At 45.2% G+C, this 19,082-nt stretch overlaps 1 long non-coding RNA gene across 3 annotated transcripts; it reads right to left on the bottom strand.

The window, feature by feature from the left end:
- Window positions 1-6,977: 6,977 nt before the first annotated feature.
- Window positions 6,978-18,642, bottom strand: LOC122241029. 3 transcript variants are annotated; one of them, XR_006220948.1, is made up of 4 exons: window positions 18,571-18,642; window positions 11,084-11,205; window positions 10,086-10,209; window positions 6,978-7,503 (listed from the first exon to the last, which is right to left on the bottom strand). It is a non-coding gene; the product is annotated as an uncharacterized LOC122241029 (long non-coding RNA). The 3 variants fall into 3 exon arrangements; XR_006220945.1 differs by lacking the exon at window positions 18,571-18,642 and adding an exon at window positions 15,111-15,306; XR_006220947.1 differs by lacking the exon at window positions 18,571-18,642 and adding an exon at window positions 13,048-13,477.
- Between the last annotated feature and the right edge of the window lie 440 nt (window positions 18,643-19,082).

Genomic DNA, 19,082 nt, shown 5'->3' on the forward strand with positions numbered 1-19,082 from the left:
ACAGACAGCAGGAGTCTGCTTGGAATTCTCTCCGTCTCTCTCTCTGCTCCTCCCTGCCCTCTCAAAATAATTGGGTTGGCTTTAGCTCAAGTGGTTACTTCGTGTGTGGTTGTCAAAATAAATAAATAAAGTTAAGAAAATAAAATTTTTAAATCAAATGTATTAAAGCTATAACTGCAACAATATGTTATTGGATATGCAATATAACATATGCAAACTATAGTATCAATAACCTAAATGTGAGAGAAAGTAAAACTGTAAAGTTTAAGAATGTTATCAATATTAATTTGTTATCAGTTGAAAATAGGGTGTTACACGCACATAGTAGAATACGATTTGGTCATGAGGAAAGAATAAAACCTTACCATTTGCAACCAGATGGATGGCCCTAGAGGCCATTATGCTAAGTGAAATAAATTAGACAAATAAGGACAAATACCACATGATATCCCTTATATGTAGAATCTAAAATATGTATGTATTTTATATAGCAAATATATATTTTTAATATTGAAATAAATATAACTGAAACTAAGCTCATACATACAGAGAACAGATGGGTTGTTGCCAGAGGTGGGGGATTAGAGGTGGGAGAAATGGGTATTTTTTTTAGTTTAAATAAATTGAAAAATAATTTTTATGGGGCGCGTGGGTGGCTCAGTCGGTTAAGTGTCCGACTTCGGCTCAGGTCATGATCTCACAGTTCGTGAGTTCAAGCCCTGTGTCGGGCTCTGTGCTGACAGCTCAGAGCCTGGAGCTTGTTTCAGATTCTGTGTCTCCCTCTCTCTCTGCCCCTCCCCTGCTCATGCTCTGTCTCTCTCTGTCTCAAAAATAAATAAACATTAAAAAAAATTATAATAAAAAAATAAGAAATAAAAAAAATAAATTGAAAAATAATTTTTAAAAAATAGGGTGCTACACATTTAAACTGATAAGCACATGATAACCACAAGGAGAAAATTTGTAGTGAATATACTAAAGAATATGATTACAATAGTATAATGTAGTCTTTAATCCATGTTGAGTTAATTTTTGTGGGTCGTGTAAGGTAGAGGTCTAATTTCATTGTTCTGTACTTGTTTATTCAGTTTTCCCAACACCATTTGTAGAAGAGACTATACTTTACCAATGGGGTGCTCTTGGCTCCCTTGTCTAATATTAGTTGACTGTACATGTGGGGGGTTTAAATCTGAGCTCTCTGTTCTGTTCCATTGGTCTATGTGTCTGCACATGTACTAGTACTATGCTATTTTTATTAATTTATTATTATTTTTTATTTTTATAGCTTTATACCACAGTTAGAATGAGGAAGTATGATGCTTCCAGCTTTGTTCTTTTTCCTCACAATGACTTGGATATTTGGTGTCTTTGTGGTTCATACACATTTAAATGGAGACCAGGATTGAAAAACCCCTGGAGCAGATAAAACCATTTAAGCCACATAAGCAAAACTCAATCTAGCCTATTTCATGAACATAGCAAATCTTAAGTTATTTCTTTAAATGCCTTTGATAATCATAAATGAAATTTATCATCTTTCCAAAATAGTGTAATATAATCACTTGTACCCAATCCCCTGCCATCAGGAAACTCCCCTTGTAATATTTAATCACTGTAAAGATTAAACAAGTTTCTCCTTTTCACTTTATAAGCCATCCTGTAAGGTCATGCTTCTGAACTTCAGACTACTTCCAGGTCTATCCATGATCTCTAAAGTTCTAGGGGAAGGTATCAGATTATCCAAGGATCTCTCCTGGGATGCCTCCCCACTAGTGGCTATTCTGATGTAAGTCTACCCATTTCTGCCGAACAGGTAGCATTTTGTGGTTAGGTATTGTTCCTGAGTTTGTGTTCAGATATGACTGCAGAGTGGCTTTGTTTTTGTCTTAATCCATCCATGGCAGTGAGTAGTTTTCTCTGATTTGGTGTCCTGTGAAACTTTATATTAAAGAGGAGAACACCAGTGCCTACCCGGGAGTCCCAGGCCAGCTCCTGGCAACACTAAGGCATAGTACAGAGCACCACCTCACACTTTGTAATTTAAATTAAAAAAGTGTTTATTTATTTTTGAGAGAGAAAGAGAGAGAGAAACAGAGCGGAAGCGGGGGAGGTGCAGAGAGAGAGGGAGACAGAATCTGGAACAGGCTCCAAGCTCTGAGCTGTCCGCACAGATCCTGATGCGGGGCTCGAACTCACGAACCACGCCCGCTCTTTGATTTTGGAATTGCTTTTACCTCTCTCAGGTAGTATATTCTCAGCCATAGCTGTCAAATGGTAAGCCTATGTACAAATATGAGGAGGAATTCATTTTGAACTGAAATAGCAAAAATATCACCCTGTGGTCAGACTGTGGAATAAAGTAACACCTTTTCACTCTGCCTTGAACATTGAGGGCTTTAACTCTAAGAAAGGGCTGCAGCATATCAAGTGGGGGTGCTTCTTGCAGGTCAGGACCTCTCTACCACCTGCATTCTACTGGATCTGCTCAGATGTTCAGGCTCACTTTTTGAGGTAAGGTGAGGCAGCAACTTTTGTTAGTGGCCCTAAACCTGCTCCTCCAGAGGGAACGTTCAAAAAGTCAGGCAAGAGTCAGATGTCAAAGGTCTGAAAGCCTAGGGAAGCCAGGCCCTCAGGTTATCAGGGGACCCTTGCTTCCTCCTTACACTCTCCACACTGCCACCCTCTACTACAAGTCAAGCAGAAAAACAAACAAACAAAAAACAGGCACCTAAATGCCTCCCCGCCCCTTTGATATTTCTCTGTAATTATACTAAGAAAGACAGGCAGCATTTTGCAAAGAAACATGAAGGCAAACTTTTTTTTTTTTTTGGAAACGAAGAGATGTTACTGTAAATAATATTCATTTTGGAGAGAAAAATGCAATAGAAGCCGTGAGCAGAAATCTCAAGGCTCCTAGACCTGGACCCCCGTGGACAATGCTGCGGTGAGAGCAGAGCTCTCACTGCTCTCCAGGTGGGAGGAGAAAGCACCCTGCAGCATCCGGGGTCTGCCAAAGGTCCAACCTGCCAGGGTATCGCTGGGCACTGGTCTGCACATTTTGCCCAAGGGCCAGGCCGAGGAAAGCAGTGTGTGGGGGCGATCTGTCCCTCAGCTCTGAGACCCACATATAACGTGAAGGCATCATAGCGGTACTGGAACCCAGGAAGCCCGGCTACACTGGGCTAGTAAGAGCCTTAGGGCAAAGTGCAGATTCCACCTCCCAGCGTGTGGCTGGCAAGACCCAGTGGACTTGGAGGAAAGGTAACCTGTTGTGACCGAGAAGCCAGTCCCAGGAATGAGCAGTGCTCACACCCAAAACACTGGGCAAGGTAGCATGATGGTGCTGCTCCAGAGAAAAGGCCAACTCGGTACCAAGAGGCCCAGTGACAGGAAAAATGGTGACCCCGCGCCACTAGGGAAAGTGCTAACAAACACTGGCACTGTGCAGACGCAGGGCTGCCGTTAGGAACCAGCTGACGCAACCACAAGGTGCCCTGGGACAGAGAGGCCACCGAAGGAAGAACCAACCATCCCAGAGAGCTTGAAAACCAGGGCTCTGTCTTGAGGGAGGAAGCCTCCTGAGCTGCTGTCGAAAGTGCTGCAGGAAACTCGGGCCTGTAGGGGAGGAGCACAGGGACTCTCCGGGTCTTTCTCGAGGAGGAAGGAGACCCAGCAGGGCGCTCCAGCTGCGCAGCCAACCCGGGTTAGAGCGCAGAGGGATGAAAACTGAAATGCTCAGGCCCATCAAAAAGTGAAATAAGAAGAGGTAAAATAATAAATGAAACAAACACGTATTCACACAAGAAACCGCTATCCCCAATATATCTGACAGTGTCCCTGGGGTTAACAAACATCAACAAACCCAAGTCCCAGTTCCACAAAACTGGCCTGGAGGAGGAGTTTCCCCGGTGAACACGGACTTCTAGGAAGACAGGAAACACAAACGTTAAGTCCTATGTTTTTTAGACCTGGCGAGGAGGAAGATACTGTTTTCACCAGCAAACAACGACTTCCCCGGGTTAGCGAGCAAACAAAGTTGAGTCCTGTTTTTCAAGAATTTGCTAGGATGAAGAAATTGTTTACAACAGTATATATTAACCTGAAAAAAGGAAGTGAAGAAACAGAGTTGCTGGCATTCCTCATCAGGGTCCATCTCTCCTGCAGATGCCTCTGGGTTCTTCTGTGTCCCTGGCCAAAGGCCCACAGTGGCTCTTGGCTCCGGGGTGCTCTGGGCTCTGGGCAAGACTTCGTTTTCCGGGTAGACCCAGCGAAGCCGCCAACAAGGACTGGAAAGCAGTTCCAAAACCAAACCACCACCATGGCCTGAGGATTCTCCCAGCACAGGATAGAAAGGGAGTGGGCAAAGCCCAGAATCTTCTGCGTACAGCAAAGATGGGGCCTGGGACTCTGGCATCACTGCTGTGAAATCCTAACCCCTTTCACATATCCAGAAAAACGCCGCTCCATCGAGTGGGTCTCTGACCTGGATGATTGAAGATTTGCACAGATGAAGCTGGCAACGCCCTCAGCTGTACGGCAGCCTGGGTACTTATGCTGTCTCTGGGTGTGGGCAGAGGCAAGGCAGAAGGCTGGAGAAAGTCACGCGACTGAGTGGTAACAAATCAGTGGAGACTACAGGAAAAAGGAGAACCTGGCAGAGAACACATAAACCAAAGCAACAGGCCCATTACTAAAACCAACCAACAGGCGCAAAGTAAACGGACAGGCGGAAAACAAACCGAAAGGAGGAAAACAAACCGAAATGAAACCGAAACAAAAGCAAACCATATAGAAACTAACCCAACAAATAAAACATTTGCTATTATGGGCAAGAAGAGGATGCCTTTGGAGCGCAATTTCTACACCAGCTGGCCTCACATGTCCATGCCCAACAAAGATCAGGCCAGCCCAGGGGAACCAGCTGTGCTGGGGTTGAGAAGGAGATGGCACAGAGAACCCTGGGGTCCTGAGTGGGAGAAACTGTGTACTAGGTGCGAGGAACGGTGCCCAGACCAAGAACTGTCCTTGGCGCTCCAGGCCATAAAGCAGGCAGTGTGTGCCTCCCGTCTGGCAGAAGGCCTGGTGCAGCCTGCAGGAAACAGGGAGACCCAGCATCTGTGGGGCTGAGACTGAGCTTGCTCTCAGTAGGTGAAGGCAAGTCAGAAACCATGCAGCTGAGTGGTGAAACATGCAAGGAAATAAGTAGGATACATAACAAAGTTAAATTCAGGAAATAACAAATAAAATGATCATAAACTGCCTAAATCTAAATAGAAATCAAAACACATGGATCCTGACCCTTGTGAACACAAAAGGAAACCAAAACACATCGATTTTCAAGGAAAATACACTGCAGGAGAATAGAAGACTAAGGGAGCAAATGCATTCATAGAACCCCTCCCCCTCAGAGAAAAAAAGAAATTGCAAACATGCTAAATGCTGCTTTCCCAGATGTTCCCATCAGCGTAATCGTGTGTTCCATAAACACAAACCCAGAGGAAGCAGGAGTAAGAAATAGCTGCCACTGCTAAGCAAATATTTATTACGCCTAAAAAAAAATCTCATTAGCTAGTCTGCAGGGACTCCACGGGATTTAAAGAGAAGTGGCCGACTTCAGTTGCAAATACAGCATTGTTGCGATTAAGAAATTGAGTTCTACAGTGTCCTTAAAGTAAACCATAGCTAAATCAGAATTTCCTTGAACTCTCTGAAAACAAGAAATTTTTTCAGCTGGTGGACACTGACCTCTAGGGGACTTCATGATAAAAACCAATTAAGTTTGAACTTCCTATTGCAAAAACATAATTTGAAAGGACTAGGAAATCGACAAAATGAACAGCTAAGGCAGACTGTCTCTTGCACAACCAAACCTGCCTACAGTGAAGAAATCGTTTTCAGCAGTATATACTGATTTTCACAGATTTCCTATTAACAAATGATTGGCAGACCTTGTGTTTCCAACCCCTAACTTCCAGTTTTAAGAAACTGCTTTTGTCTCTATATGCACCGACTTTCACAGCATAATAAACAGGAACACAGCTAAGTCTTGATTTACAGAAGTTGCTGGGATGAAGAAATCATTTTCCCCAATTTATATCAACACTGAGAGGACTTAGTAGATGGGGGGAGGGTACTTCCGGTGTGGAATCTAGCATTGCTGTGATTAAAAAATCGCTTTGCCAGTACACATCGGCTTCTAAGGGTTTAATGATGCAAACATAGTTAAAGTGGAACACCCCAGAACTGACTCCAAGTCAGAAATCTCTTTAGCAAATATACACCCACTTCTAGGAGACTAATAATCAAAAACAGTTAAGTCTGAATTTCCTAAAACTTCCACAAATAAGAAATTTTTGTATTCTGTTGATATTGACTTCTCCCAGATTTAGTAATAAAAAGCATAGCTAAGGTGGACTTCCTATTGCAAACAAAACAAAACAAAACAAAAAAACAACTAACGTAATAAGCACAAAGAAGAAATTGGTTTTGCCAATCTATTCCTACTTCTGTGGGACCTAATAACAAACATAAGTATGACAGGTCATGGCATTTCCAAACCACAACTTGCTACTATTAAGAAATGGCAGGCTTGGGTGCCTGGGTGGCTCAGTCAGTTAAGGTCTGACTTCGGCTCAGGTCATGATCTTGCAGTTTGTGAGTTTGAGCCCCACGTCAGGATCTGTGCTGACAGCTCAGAGCCTGGAGCCTGCTTCATATTCTGTGTCTCCCTCTCTATCTGCCCCTCCCCCATTCATGCTCTCTCCCACGTGCTCTCTCTCTCTCAAAAATAAATGTTAAATAAATTATTAAAGAAAGAAAAAAGAAATGGCAGGCCTGATGAACAGGTACAGATTCCTTGCAAATCTGGACACATTCCGTCTGACATTGAGCTCACCTGATCTCAGATATACCAGAGACATGGATTTATTCAGACTTATTACAAGTGGAAATCTTAGGCTGAACTGAAGCGCCCACCTCATGCTACGCTGGTAAGTCGCTAAAACGGGATCCGGTCAGACATAGAAATCTGCAAGGCAGGATCGAATACTCATTTGCCAGAATCAACATGGACTTCCTTTGACTAAGAAGTTCCAGGCCTGGCTAAACCCTTGATTCTCCTAAAGCGGGATCTGCTCCGCGGAGAAATCTCATTGGCCGCCGTTCTCGGACTCGGCCAAGATTGGAAATCGCAGGCGCGACTACACCGGACCTGCTGCAACAAGGAAATCCCACGCACCGCTAATTCCAGGTGTGCTAGAAGGAAGAAATGCATGATGACGGTGAAACCTGGAGGGTTGGAGACCGAGACCCGACCAGCACAGGCAGTGATTGTTCCAATGTCCGGATGGAGGCGTTCTGACGTCGCTGTCCTCTCTGCGAAAGAGCGAGCGCGGGCGCATCTCCACTAGCAAAGGGCCAAAGAGCAGCGGCGGTCTGGATGCTAGCCGCCGAGCAGCCACCAAGACACAGAATGAATGCTCCGGGGAACTAGGGAAACTGCACCTGTCAAATGGCCAGATCGGGACAATTAGAGAAATGCAAACTGGGGGAGACGAGCGGTGCTGCCCACGACAAACACCCGCACCGCGAAGTCACGGAATAGGGGCCGTCACTGAGAAACAGTGCGGGCCGGTTCGTGGGCGGTGCTGCCACAGAGCCTGTGCACAATCCGGGCTGTGACAGACGAACCGCCGGCTCCGAGGTACTGGCCAAAGTGCCAAGGGGACGGCCGGGAAGGGCGACCACCGGAAGGCCGGCACAGGCCTTCCTGGGCAGAGGAAGGGACGGCACCCAACGACCCTGAACTTTGGGCGGAGTTCAAGTGGTGGCGCAGAAATCCCAGTTACCTGGTGGGCGCTGCTCACGAAAGTGGTGATGAGAAACAGGCTGCTGGGTACCGGCGCGGAGCTGCCCACCCCCCCCCCCCCCCCCCGCCGAGGAACACGTGGCTGGGCTCATGCACAGGTGCTGCCCCTTGACCCACCCCCTCCCCGATTTCCTGGCTGCCAGTGGGGCCTAGAACGGAACACCCCGCTAAGCGAAAGGATGGGGGACCCCGGCGAAACACACCCAGCTCCGCGCCAAGCAGAGCCACCTCCACCGGGAAAGCGCCAGCCCGGCTCTGCCAGAAACTGTGACCGCACATCATGGGCCATGCACCTAGTGGAGGGGAGGCTGACACCTGCCAACGCTGCCGGCGCCGGAAGGTGCTGGAAGGAGCAAGAGCCAGCAGAGAGCACTGATTGGTGAATGCAGGGGCCGGAGAGCTGGTCTCAGGGAAGGGAGCTGTGCCTCCCCCATTCCACTGCTAGGCTCTGAGCTCCCATGGGAAGCGAAAAGTAATCCAGGGCTAAAATTTACTGAAGAATATCTCAATCATGTATACCTGAACAGGTATGTTTTTGTATACAAAAACGTCAAGGTTTGTTCCATATTTCTTAGACTTTAAGACATAATTCATACAAGCACATATTTTTCTTTATGCTAGTTAATCACAGGTCTCTAACAAACATCACACTTACCGTGCCTGGGTGGCTCAGAGCATTGAGTGCCTGACTCTAGGTTTTGGCTCATGTCTTGGTCCCAGGGTGTGGGGATCAAGCCTCCGTGGGGCTCTGGGCTGGGCGGGGAGCCTGCTTAAGATCCTCTCTCTTACTCCCTCTGCCCTCCTCCTCCTTCTCTCTCTCTCTCTCAAAGAATATCACATATACATATTGTCAACTGAAAGAAAGCCAATATCAATCTTGGCTAGCAAATGCTTTATTCATTGTCTCATTGAGGACTATAGCCCAGGAAGCAGATATTCAGATTGCTCTGAAGAACTGTTCTGAAGCTTGTTAGCTACAACACATTTGATGTACAAAGTGGATAAAGGGGTTAGTACTTGCAAGCAGTTTTCCAAATATTTGCACATCACAAAGTATAATTTGTTCGGTTGTAAAAATTAAAGTTTACTGATTTCCACATAGACACGTGAAAGACCCTTAGATCATTTTAATACATTATGTGTCTTTCATCTCTGATTTTTCAAAAAGATTGATTGCATACCTCCACTTAACTGTCTTTCCAGTTTTTTCTGTTTTTGTTTTTTCTTTTTCTTCCCCCTGCCCACGCCACCCTGCCCCAGTTCTTCCTGTTTCTGAGATCTCCTTGAGGTTGCTTGAAATGGCCCACTGAGGGCTAACATCAGTTCTCTACTGCAGTTTAGTGCATGATAATATATATCCCTGCATAGTTTTACATAACTATACGGATATACATAAACACACAATTGCAAAAATTATAGCAATCATTTAAAAATCTTAGCCATGTGTCAGGTACAATAACTCAAAGCTCAAAAGAATAGTTGGGTCTAAACTGGTTTTGGCAGGTGGTATAAGTTAAGGTTACCTGCTTGGATGGGTACAGCTTTTCAGTAAAGCTTTTAATTTACTACTATAAGATTTTTTTGTTTTTTGTTTTTTAAATTTATTTTGGAAAGCACGCAAGCAGGTGGGGGCAGAGAGAGGGGGAGAGGATCAGAAGCCTGCTCTGCACTGCACCGAGAGCAGCGAGCCCAATGTGGGGTTTGAACTCAGGAACCCTGAGATCATAACCTGAACAGAAGTCCAACCTACTCAGCCACCCAGGTGCTCTTAGCATAAGAATTTTTTTAGAGAACCTATTTTTGGAGTCATTTTGCTTTTTTTAGAAACTTCTACATCCTAATAAAAGAATGCATTCCATTGTCTTAGAGAGGTTTGGGATTCTCTTTTTTTAAGGGCACCCTCCCTGAAATAGGCTTTCTTATGTAAGTTAAAGCTTCCCTAAAGTGGCCACTGCAAACTGTTTACCAGTTTTCCAAAAAGGAACAAGATCCAGCTTCCAGTTTGGGACCGGGTGGAACCCATCTCTGCCTTTAGATTTCCGAAGACAAAAAATCTGCCCGGAACTCACTAATTTACCACTGCCCCCAAACCCGAGAAGCATGGGTATTCTGGCCTTACAGACAAGAGTGTGACTTACCAAAAAGCTTTAACGAAGTTGCTCAATTAATTGGAAAGGTCAACATAAAGGGAGTGGAGCTTGGGTTTGGGAGACAGTACCTGGAACTCCATGATCAGCAAGAAAGCAGTGACCGCAGGGGACTCCGTGGGTGCAGCACTCGTTACTCACTGGACTCAGGGTTCTTCAGGGGTCTTTTTCAAATCCCACTTCTGATGCTAGTCACTGTACAAAAAAATTATACCATAACATCAATATAAGTACTTCTGTGAGTGAGAAGCAAACTGTTCACAAAGAGGGAAAACTGAAATGCAAAAGTGGTCTGAACTTCGGGGCCTTGATGTTATAGGGCGGCTTATAAAATGAAAGAGAGGAATCTGACCTTTACAATGATTGGTTATCACAATTGTGGTTTCCAGATGGCTGGCGATTGGTTAAGTGATTTTTATACATCTTGGGAAGGTATGCATCATCTATGAAAACCAGAGGCATTTACAAGAAATAACCTACCTTTCGCTTATGTTCATGATATCAGTTGACTTACATTGTTTATGTGACTAACCTTATGTCTGCTTGGAAGATTTTTGAGACTAGTCTCTATTTTATTATATTTTAGCACCTAAAAGGAAACAGGAGTCCTGACATCCAAGAGTTGGATGGTGCTATGTACTGTGACTTACTATTTCCATGAGCTAGCCTGGCACTCACAGGTAGGCATTGATGTTCTTCAGTTGAATATAAACAGTTTCATACAACAACACCATCATATGTGGCCACCCAGTGCCAATATATGGATCAGGACAAAAAAACAAGACCACCCTATAATCGTACCTGATCAGAGGCAAAATCATGAACTTTCTCCTAACCACAAAAATAAGCAAACACACCTGTCCTCGACGATATTAGTGGATTGCTGTATCTTTACCAATTTTAGCTGTCCTCTCTGTCCGGACTTCCATCCTTCCAGAGAGATTTATTAAGATAGTGAATCATAGAATTACCCCTGTCTGCTCACAGTATGTAATGCAGAGCAAAAGCTGCTTGCTGAGGTCCTCCACAGGGTCAGCAAACAAGCCCACTCACATCCTGTAAGTCTCACCCTTCCTCTTGAGATGCCTCATGGTTCCTCCCAGGCATAAGTTGATCTTGTACGAAGAGTAATAAATTTATTCAACTGCAAGTGTATTCCTGGTGTTCTTTGCTCAGAGCACATTGACACACCTAAGAAATGAAAGAAATCAATAGATACTAAGGACATTAGTGGTTCTTTAAGTACTGTGATCTTTCCGATTGGCCTTTATTTCAAATGAATGCCTGTAAGAAAGGTAAGGCACAAAGCTGAAGTGGAAGAGTTGCTAGGAATTTATTTTCATCTTTTCCCTTAGATTTAAGAGTAAGATGCATTTCATGGGCTGCATCGGTCTTCCCAAATTCCTATGTTGAAGGCCTGTTGCCCATACCTCAGAATGTGAGTGTATTTGGATATAAAAATCATTAAGTGATGATTAAGTTAAAATGAGCCCATTAGGGTGGGCCCTACTCCAATCAGACTGCTGTCCTACAGGGAGAGGAAATGTGGTCAAACACAAAGACAGCAGGCATGGGGACACCCAGAGGAAAGAGTGCACGAGGACCATGCAGAAGGTAGCCATCTGCCAGCCAAGGAGAGAGGTCTCAGGAGAAAACACCTGCAGATACCTTGATCTTGGATTTCTACTCTTCATAACTGTGAGATCATAAACTTCTGTTGTTTAAGTCACCTCGTCTGTGGTGTTGTGTTATAGCAGCCCCAGCAAAGGGTACCAACTTCATCACTGGGGGGAATGACGTGAGGTGAGGGGATGCCAAATATTCTCGTATGGACTGAAAACTGAAGTCTGACAGAGTATGCAGTATAGGTCTACATTCCCTTATTAGCTCTTGACAATCCCTCATTTTTAAAGCTTCTGGTTTTGCTTTTGTTCTTTGGGGAGTATACACAATGTATTTAGACTCTTCGGTAAAGAAATCCTGGCCTGATTTGTGATGAGGGTATGTATGGTGTTTATCAATTTTTAAAATTGCTTGATATTCCCCACTCTATATTATCACCGTTCTCAACATGTTGGAATACTTTTGTAGGAGAGAGTTCTAGAAGATTTAATTCATAAGACTCTTCATGTTACTTGACTAACATAATGTTGATTGGCATTTCTATGTTGTTCTTCAAAATGTTGTACTAAAGTAAACAATCACTTGCTCAACATGACAGATGAGTCTCTCCACTCCCAAGTGCCCTCCTTGCTGCCTGCCTTTCGCCTGGCTGTGCCACAGCGCTCCCTGGTGCCTCAAAATCTAATTTATCAAATCTACCACCATATCTGTGGTTATCACTGTGGATTTTAATATGGGTTTGAATCATATGATCTACTGGAACCTCAAATGTACACACATAATGATAATATACACGTGATAATGGTGTATCGGGCCCAGTGCCTGGGAAAATTAGCCATTATGCTGGCAATGTGCTGAGCCTAACACTTGAAACACAGCTGAGTTCTCTAATGGATCAAATTCCTTAGAACTACCCAGAATGGTCTCTCGTGCAGTCCTTCCACTTCTCCATCCACGCACTACTTTAAACTATTCAATTAGAAAGCATCATATTCCTGTCAATTTTCACTCTTAGCCATTTCAAATTCCATTTTGGTCCAAACTAGGTCAGCCATATTTCAGTGTGCCTGAGATAGTCCCGGTTTCTTGTCCTGGTAAAATCATTAATATTCCCCCTCTCCCTAGATTCTCAAGTGTCCTGGTCTGGATGACACATTATATGCTTTTCCTGGCTTTTGCACTCCTACCTTTCCTTGTCTCTTTAAAAATTTCATAGCAAACATTATCTTTAACAAGTTACTATTCCCTCTGCTCAAGTTCCTGACATAGTTAAGTCCTAGGAGAGTTTACATCCCATGGAATTAATTTTTCTTATTATGACAGAAGCTCTCAAAATGAAATCAATGTGTAACAGGCACTATAGATTCGAGAAACATCCCCACAGAATTAACAGGAAGTAACTCAAAATACCGTGATCCTTTTCCTCTACAGATGATATACATAAACTCAACCAATTGAAGAGTCACAGAGGAAATTCCTAGGAGTAGAGAAATTTGTGGCATTCACATCAATATCCCATCCAACAGGAACCAAGATGTATCTCTCAGAAGGCAAATGATGTTGTATAGTCCTAGGAATAATGTTCAGAACACTTAGGAAGCACTTGTAAGAAAGTAAGACATTTTGCTGTTTGACTGGATGCTGCCTGATTGGCAGAAAAGGACAGAATTACCTCAGAATGGCCACTGTTGTGAGGCACTTTCAGAGAGACTGTAGACCTCTTGCCTGCTCTTTGCCCAGATAAGCAAAGACTAAAAGGTCAAGGCTGAAAGATGGCTGAAACAAACTGTTAACAGGGCTGACAGTGCAGCACTGTGGTCAAAGTAAATTTCCACCACAGAAGGAGCTTCCCTTTCACACTGTGTCTGATGTAGAGGAAGAATAAAGAAGGTTAGCTGTAGGTGGTGAATTTCAAAGAAAGTTTTTCTTTAAAGGTGTTCTGTTTAAGACCAAACCCTCTTTGTATTATATCTCCTTTCCCCAACTTAAAGGGAAAATATACCCCCTGTCCTTTATCAAGAATTTCTCCTTAACTATGCATTTATTCCCCTTGGGACATAAACACACATGTATGGAACACATTTTTTAAAAATCTAGAAAATCCTCACTTTTCTTCATCTACTTTATTTCTTCATTTCACCGCAAAAGCACTTAAGAATTTGAAGATGAAAATAGGAAGAGAATGGGTTATACTTAAGATAGAAATCCGTTAGTCTCTACTAATTTTAAAATAGGCAAGAATGAAGGATTCTTTCTTACGGCAGAATTCCAGTAGACAAATGTGCAGAGTGTTAGCACTGGAAAATCATTTGCAACCAATATATTAAAAGTTTACTTGGGCAGCAGTTGCCAATGGATGCTTAATATGCAAAGGGGACTTTAATGAGATGCAGAATATTTGCATTATCTCAACTTCTCTTCCTTTAGATTGCTTATTAGCTGTGGGGTGGGGGCGTCACATACGACCTACTGGCATTATCAAAGTTAACATCACCAGTGGGGAGCGCGACATTATATACTTCCAAGGGCGATGCCTTGAAATTACACAACATCACTTATGCAGCATTCCAGCCAGAGACACATGATCTCAATCAAATCGTGAGGAAACATCAAACAAACCCAAATGGAGGACTGTTCAGTAGAATGATTGGCCCCTACTGTTTAAAATGTCAAGGCCGGAGAGAGTGAGGAACTCTTCCATCTTAAGCAAGACCGAAGAGGCAGGGTAACTAAATTTAACATTTGACTCTGGACCGGATCATGAACTGGAGGAGTGAAAGTGCTGTTAACGTGAGTAGGGAAATTGGCCAAGTGGAACTATGGAGTTTAGATTCCATAGAAGTATAGTGTACAGGTTAAATGTCCTCAGTCCAATAACTGTACTGTGCTTAATTAGGTAAGAGCCTTAGGTGAGGATACACACTGAAATGTTTAGCTATAGGTGGAGATAATATATGCAATCTAGTTTCAAGTTGTGTGGATGTGTGTCTGAGAGACGGAGAAAGAGACAGAGAGAGAGAGAGAGAGAGAGACGAAACGTGGCATCCTGAACCTTGAGCCATATGGGTAAAAGGTCTGCTGGATTTCTATAGGCTATTCCTGCATCTTTCCTGTGAAGTTCAACTTATTTCCAAGTGAAAACCACTTATTTATTTATTTATTTATTTATTTATTTATTTATTTTAGAGAAAGAGAGTTCAAGTTGGGGAGGGGGGAGAGAGGGAGAGAGAGAGAGAGAGAGAGAGAGAGAGAGAGAGAGGGAATCTTAAGCAGGCTGCACACTCAGGGCAGAGCCTCATGCGGGGGCCTTGATCCCACCACCTGGGATCATGACCTGAGCCAAAATTAAGAGTCCCATACTCAACCCAGGAAGCCACCCAGGCCCCCCTCCCCCCCAAGTGAAAATCTTTAAAAAGTCACCCTAAGGGCACACATTCACCATCTCCATCTTTCCCTTCCCAGCCTCTCCTAACCTGTACAAGAACACTGTCATTTCCACAACGGGACTCTTATCCTCGCCATCCTCATAGTCCTTGGCTGCCACGATGTCCCAGTCTCCTTGTTTCTATTGTACTTCAGGAGACGCTCCTTCTCAGCTGGGTCGGCGGGCGTCTCTTCCGTGCCCGGCTTCTGCAATGCCCCCAGGACTAAATCTTTTGGTTTCCTAAATATTTTGGAGTGATTGTGCAGTTGGAAAAGAGGCCTGTAAGCATCAACGTTGCCACAAAACAAATGCACACTCCACAGGGATAACTGAGAAGCGTTTAACGGAGTGACTCCCCGCAAAGGGCGGGTGGGGGCAGGTTAAAGGAAATGGACGGGGAAGCACTCCAGGCCAGGGCTGGCACCAGAAGGAAACAGTCGCCCCCTAGGTCACGGGAGAAAGGAGAACGAGTGGTGTGGTACCAAGGAAGTGCCGGGAGAGATGGCCACCTCACAACAGTTTTGGCCTTCGGTTAAGTAACTTACCCCCCTGAGGCGTAGCTGGGAGAAGCCAGGGGAAGAAGCCACCCACCTCCTGCTTCCACAGGAAACGCCCAGACCCGCTGCTCACGCACGCGGTCTGCGAGGTGGAGAAAAGGGCTCACCACTGCCACGGAAGGAGACGAAGGGCGGCTGTGATGCCGTCCAAGAGCAGGGACTGTGACCTTATAGGGCCTTAAAAAACAAAAAACAACGAAAAAACAAACCCAAACCACACAACCACCCCCCCAGCCCCCCCCCCCCCCCCCCCGGGACTCTCAAAGCCTGGGGAAGGCGAAGGGGGCGGAGCGGGTCCGGGAGCGCATGCGGGGCGCCCCACTCGGGTACTTTGGGGGCGCAAAGGGCGCGCAAGCTGGGCAATTTCGCCCGAATCAGATCACCTTTTTTTGTTTGTTTGTTTGTTTTTCTTTTTTTCTCCCTATTAAAATTCTAGACCATCATGGGGTCATTTATGGTTCCCACCCCTGCCAGATCCCTCTTCAGCCCTGCTGGGCGCTGCGCCTCAGCCCAGTCCCGCCGTCGCTTCCCCCCCCCGGGCGGCAGCGACGCCTAGGGAACCCCTCCCCTGGCGGCTCCGGGTCCTTCAGGCCCAGGGAGACCCCTTTCATCCCGAGCTCAGTGGCCGTTCCCGCGCTTCCCCGCCTTCCGCGTCTCCCGCAGTGGGGAACCGCCCCCCCCCCCCCCCCCCCCCCCCCGGCCGCCCCCGCGCCTTTGTGGACAAATGAGCTTTTACGTTGGGAAGAATAATTTTTAAAGTTTGATATTTTGCAAAAGGAACAGAAACAGTTCCCCAGTTCCCTGAATGTCCATTCATTGTAAAGGTGAAGCCTGTAAAATTCTCTTCGCGCAAACGAAGGTGATTTCGCGTGGAAACACAAGAACCTAACAAGGATCCAGAATGCACGCCGGTCTGAGCTCCCTCAGTGTCCCTGACGACTCAATGCCCGGGAGGACCCCCCCCCTCCAAGGTCCCGCTGGGCTGGCTCTGGCGACGCAGGGTCCGCCCGCGCCACGCTCTCTGGACACAGCCGGGGCCGCCGGGCCGCGCGGGGCGCACGCGGGGTCGGCTCTGCGGCACCCACCCGCCCGCGGGCCAAACCCGCTCTCTCCTGGTGCCGCCTCCGGCTCCAGCCCCGGGTGGACTCGAATCCCGGCGGGTCCGGGCAGGGGGCGCGGCTCCTTCCCGCCCGGGCTCACTCCCGGGGCCCCCGCGCGCGGGGACTTTGTGTCGCGTCCGGCCGGGCTCCAGGCGTGGGTTCCCCCCCACCCGCCGCAGGTCAGGGAGCAGAGCGCACGCCCGCCCCAGACCCATCCTACTCAGTGCAGATCGCTCTGGGCCTTCACCCCGACCCGCAGAACTACAAGTCCCCGAGGCCACCGGCACCGTGGGGAGCTCCTGTGGGGAGTGTGATAGGGCAAAGGGTTCGGTTATCGCGCCGCCTTCAGTTTTCCTCTCCCTGTCCTATTCCACCCCAAAGGGTGCAGGTTGTGAAGTTTTCACGCTAAAAAATTTTCTTCTGAATGAAACAGATGGACAGCATCCAGTAAGCAATTCTTCCTAAGCATTTTTGTGCAAGCTGGGATTAGCCAAAGAATAAACTTCGTGCAGGTTGGGTCTGATGCCAAACGAGTTCCGCAGTCCTGCCTCCATCTTGCACTGTAGGCTGGCAGAACAGTTTGGATTTGGGCATTGCTAATAAAGAACTGTGGAACTCTCCTCCAAATCCCCTCAGTTACGGACAAGAGGGTTTTTAAGGGACTGTCATTCTCTCAGTGAATTGAAAGCATGTTTCATTTATTACCCCCTTCCTCTTAAGTGTTACTATTGAAATCACTCCCCAGAAAAGCTGAGGATGAAATATAGAAACAATGCAATTCTGGACAATAATTTATCTCCCATCCTCACTCATCTTCTCTCTTAAACAAACCTCCCAATGGGGGGGGGGGAGGCCAAAAAAGAAAATGAGAGACGTCAAGTAATTAATGTCTCCAAAACACATCTATGATAACAGTTCCTAGGGTGGTAGGCTAGCTCATATGGAAAAAAATCCCTCCCTTAGATACTTTTGTTTTGTTTTGTCTTTTTGAGACTGCAAAGGGAAAATTCCCTTGTGGTCCAAGACATGGAGAAGCAAGTACTTTGCAATTCACTGAGGACATGGTGTTCACAGTGGTCTAGCAACAGCATCCACACCAGCAGAGGTGGCCCAGAAAATCCTGAAGTAGAGGAGGGAGAGAGTGGGGCATGGGGTGGGATCTTGGAACAGAAGAGGTGAGGATATATATTTTACCTGTAATCGGTATTTTAAGTTGATGATACCCAATGTTATTAAGAGCATTAAGAGTGTAAGGCAGTGCCATATACTCTAAGTCAAATTTGCTGCTGCTGAATTTTGATTAGCAGTGAAACTCTAATATTTAAATTTATAAAATTTATAACACAAGAACTTTATACAACATATAAATTTAACTTCCAGCAATGTATTCCACCATTCCATAGGATTAAGATAATTTAAGCCAAAAAGGAGAAACTGGGAAATGTCTAAAAATAGGAAATTGGAAATAAAAATTTCTGGCACCCCTCAAAATGACATATACAGTTGGTAAAAGAAAGAGAGCAGTTTCACTAGTAGGCATAATAAAAGTTGGTTGGGTATTAAACATGTTAAGAGGTAAAAGTGTGTCACAATGGTGTCTATATCATGATTACATATTTATATATAACTAGAACACATACAGGACATGATAGCTTTTAAGAATTACTTAGGGCACGTTTGGTTTAAAATTCAGGAGGTAGAAAATTCTAGACAGGCAAGAGAGTGCCCATCCTGATAGAACATAACCCTGAGTATCTTGACCTGTGGTTGGTACCACTCTGTTACATGATGTTTCCATTATGGAAAGTATCACTGTCTCTGTTAACTGGGAGAAACAAAGAGTGTGCTATACCTTCTCTTCACTTCAGGTCTGCTTTGATGCAAAAGAGTTTTGGAGCCAATTGTGTGTGTGGAGAGAGTCCAGGCTTTAAGAAGTTTGGGACTGTAGAATCTCCAGTGAGACATTCTAGAATTGTATTCCACACTCTACCAGTGGTTATTGGCAAGCAGGATTGTAGAATCCTTTCTTTTCTTGTCTACACAGGAGCAATTTATCCCTTCTCCCTAACCCCCATTGATTAGTTATTGCTTTGGAAACAAGAAAAGGAAAGGTAGAGAAAAAAGAAACAGTGTAATTTCTGGCCAATTTTATCTTCAATGATTGTGTCTTTTCTTACATACACTCACTCAGAACCAACAAATTACTGTGTTTAAATAAAGGCACACTAGCATCTATAACATACGTCAATGTCTTCAATTCTTCAGGGGGTAGAATGTATGTTCACAAGCCAACTATGACCGGAGAAATCAGCATGGAGTTTGAAACAGCAGGAATATCATCCTGTCGCCAAACAGGTGCACTAG

The sequence above is a fragment of the Panthera tigris genome, chromosome A1, assembly GCF_018350195.1.
Source record: "Panthera tigris isolate Pti1 chromosome A1, P.tigris_Pti1_mat1.1, whole genome shotgun sequence".
Classification (NCBI taxonomy): Eukaryota; Metazoa; Chordata; class Mammalia; order Carnivora; family Felidae; genus Panthera; species Panthera tigris.